Source organism: Tachyglossus aculeatus, chromosome 2 (genome assembly GCF_015852505.1).
Source record: "Tachyglossus aculeatus isolate mTacAcu1 chromosome 2, mTacAcu1.pri, whole genome shotgun sequence".
NCBI lineage: Eukaryota > Metazoa > Chordata > Mammalia > Monotremata > Tachyglossidae > Tachyglossus > Tachyglossus aculeatus.
This window is the reverse complement of record NC_052067.1, coordinates 42164721-42168121: the sequence shown is the minus strand read 5'-3', so window position 1 is coordinate 42168121 and position 3401 is coordinate 42164721. Positions and strand designations below refer to the sequence as shown.

At 47.5% G+C, this 3401-nt stretch overlaps 1 non-coding gene across 1 annotated transcript; it reads left to right on the top strand.

Annotated features, from left to right (window-relative positions):
* The first annotated feature begins 362 nt into the window (after window positions 1-362).
* On the top strand, window positions 363-500 carry LOC119924278. The gene has a single exon (XR_005449091.1). It is a non-coding gene; the product is annotated as a small nucleolar RNA SNORA7 (small nucleolar RNA).
* The last annotated feature ends 2901 nt before the right edge of the window (window positions 501-3401 follow it).

Sequence of the window (3401 nt, the reverse complement as noted above, 5' to 3'; positions counted from 1 at the left end):
CACAGCAGCAGCAAGTGGTGGAGTCTTCTAGACTGTGAGCCCACTGTTGGGTAGGGACTGTCTCTATATGTTGCCAACTTGTACTTCCTAAGCGCTTAGTACAGTGCTCTGCACACAGTAAGTGCTCAATAAATACGATTGAATGAATGAGCAGGATTAGAACTCAGGACTTCTGACCCTAAAACCCGAGCTCCTTCCACTAGGCCACACAACTTCTCTGGTTCGGAAACCAGGCCCCAGGGATGCAGTGAACACCCTTGGGATACAGGCATTTAGGAGACTTTGGTTAATTTTGTTTCTGCCCATCGGGAGAAATGGGAATGGGGAGCTTCTAGTTGAGTAACTATGACTACAACTATGATGCCCTCTCAGGATCACACCTGGAGAGTTTCCTATCCTCTACCAGTCCTAGCTATGGGAGGGAGAGTCAAGCAGAGGCCTACCCATTCCATTTCTATTTTGGGCAGTGTCTAGCGAGTGGAAGGCAATCTGCTACAAGTCAAAACTCACCTGTGCTGGGAAACATCGGCTCGGGAGATAGTTGAGGGCGGAGACTCAAGTTTACCCAAGAAGGCAATGGTAAACAACTTCTGTATTTTTACCAAAAAAACTCTATGGATCCACTACCAGAATGATTTCCAGTGGAGGGTGGGTTATTCTGGGAGAGTTGTGCCCATGAACTCTCTATGAGTTGGAAATGACTCCACGGCATAAAACAAGACAACTATGATGATGACTCTTTTTTTCTTTCAAATGGTATTTTTTAAGTTTTTACTATGTGCCAGGCACTGTGTTAACAGCTGAGGTAGATTCAAGGCTGGACACAGTATATGTCCCACATGGGGCTCGCAGTCTTAATCCCCATTTTACAAATGAGGAAGCTGAGGCACAGAGTAGTTAAGTGACTCCCCAAGGTCACACAGCAGACAGGTGGCAGAGGCAGGATTAGAACCCACATCCTCAGGCTCCCAGGCCTGGGCTCTTTCCACTAGGCCATGCTGCTTCCTACTCAGTTTTAACATTTGAAGGTTATGATCTAATAAGTGGCGTCCAGCCTCTTCTTGAATGTCCGAAATTCTTCCCCCAAATCGGCCCTGTTCCCCTACTGTCATTTCATCTCCCCCTTCTAGACTGTGAGCCCACTGTTGGGTAGGGACTGTCTCTATATGTTGCCAGCTTGTACTTCCCAAGCGCTTAGTACAGTGCTCTGCACACAGTAAGCGCTCAATAACTACGATTGATTGATTGATTGATTGATTTCACTCATCTTTGCCCAGGAGTGAGTCCCACCAAGCTCAGAACGACCACTACGTCCCAAGCTGTGCCTCTTCAATACCACACCCTCAGGAGGAAAAAATGGAAAGACCATTGAGAAGACTGAATTGACTGTATCCAAAGAGCCATGAGCTCCTGACTATCCCCACATGGGGTCAGAGGACCTGGGTTCTAATCTCAGCTCCACCACTGCCTGCTCAGTGACCTTGGGCAAGTTGCTTAGCTTCTAGACTAGTCCCTTCGGGACTGTAAGCTCATCATGGGCAGGGAATGTGTCTAGCAACTCTGCTATATTAGTAATGATAATAATAATCGTGATATCTGTTTAGCACCTACTATGAACCAAGCACTGAACTGAACACTGGGGAGGATACAAGCAAAGCGGGTTGGATACAGTCCCTGTCCCATGTGGGGTTCACTGTCTTAATCCCCATTTTACAGATGAGGTAGCTGAGGCCCTGAAAAGTGAAGTGACTTGCCCAAGGTCACAGGGCAGACGAGTGATGGAGCCAGGATTAGAACCCACAACCTTCTGATTCCCAGGCCCAGGCTCTATCTACTAAACCAAAGCACTTAATACAGTGCTCTGAAGACAGTAAGCCTTCAGTGAATACATTTGATTGATTGATTGATTTCAAAATGGAGATTCAATACCTGTTCTCCATCCTACATCTTCTAGACTGTGAGCCCGTTGTTGGGTAGGGTCTGTCTCTAAATGTTGCCAACTTGTACTTCCCAAGAGCTTAGTACAGTGCTCTGCACACAGTAAGCGCTCAATAAATATGATTGAATGAATCCTACTGTGAGCCCCTTGTGGGACAGGGACTGTGTCCTATCTGACTATCCTGCATGTACCCCAGGGCTTCAGACAGCACTTGGCACATAGCAAATGCTTAACAGTGACCATTCACAGAGATGTCCAGACATCACGGGTCCCCCGGCCCATGGACGCTGGAGAGGAATAGGTTAAAGAATGGCTGTAGAGACCCACTCATCTTCGGTTGTCTCAGGGAAGTAGAACAACATGCCTCCCTGCCAACAGACCCATCTGCTTCAGGCTTGCTCCGAGCCAGCCCTTTCTCCACACCTGCCTGCTCACAAATGTTCAGGCCGTGTTTCCCTACTCCTCAAGAACCTCCCGGGGTTGCCCGTCCACCTCCGCCTCAGCGGAGACTCAGTACCATCAGCTTTAGAGCACGTGGTGGCCTTGCCTCCTCCTACCTCACCTTGCTACTCTTCTATTCCACCCCAGCCCACACACTTTACTCTTCTAATGCCAACCTTCTCACTCTACCTCGATCTGGTCTATCCCATGGTCTATCCCTCGCCCATGTCTTTCCTCTGGCCTGGAATGCCCTCCCTCCTCAAATCTGACAGACAATTACTCTCCCCTCCTTCAAAGCCTTACTGAAGGCCCATCTCCTCCAAGAGGCCTTCCCTGACTAAGCCCTCTTTTCCTCTTCTTCCACTCCCTTCTGCTTCACCGTGACTCGCTCCCTTTATCCATTCCCGCTCCCAGTCCCACATCACGTATATAGATATCTGTCATTTTAGTTATTTATATTAATATCTGTCTCCCCCTCAGATTGTAAGCTTATAATAATAATAATAATAATAGTATTTGTTAAGTGCTTACTACGTGCAAATCACTGCTGTAAGCACTGGGGATGTTACAAGGTGATCACAGTCTTCTAGACTGTGAGCCCACTGTTGGGTAGGGACTGTCTCTATATGTTGCCAACTTGCACTTCCCAAGCGCTTAGTACAGTGCTCTGCACACAGTAAGCACTCAATAAATATGATTGATTGATTGATTGATTGATCAGATTGCCCCATTGAGGGCTCACAGTTTTAATCCCCATTTTACAGATGAGGTAACTGAGGCCCAGAGAAGTTAAGTGACTTGCCCAAAGTCACACAGCTGACAGTTGGTGGAGCCAGGATTTGAACCCATGACCTCTGACTCCAAAGCCCGGGCTCTTTCCACTGAGCCATGCTGCTTCTTTAATCCTGGGCAGGGAATGTATCTGTCCCATTGCTTTATTGTTCTCTCCCAAGCACTTAGTACAGTGCTCTACCCACAGTAAGTGCTCAATAAATATGATTGATTGACAGATTGATTAACA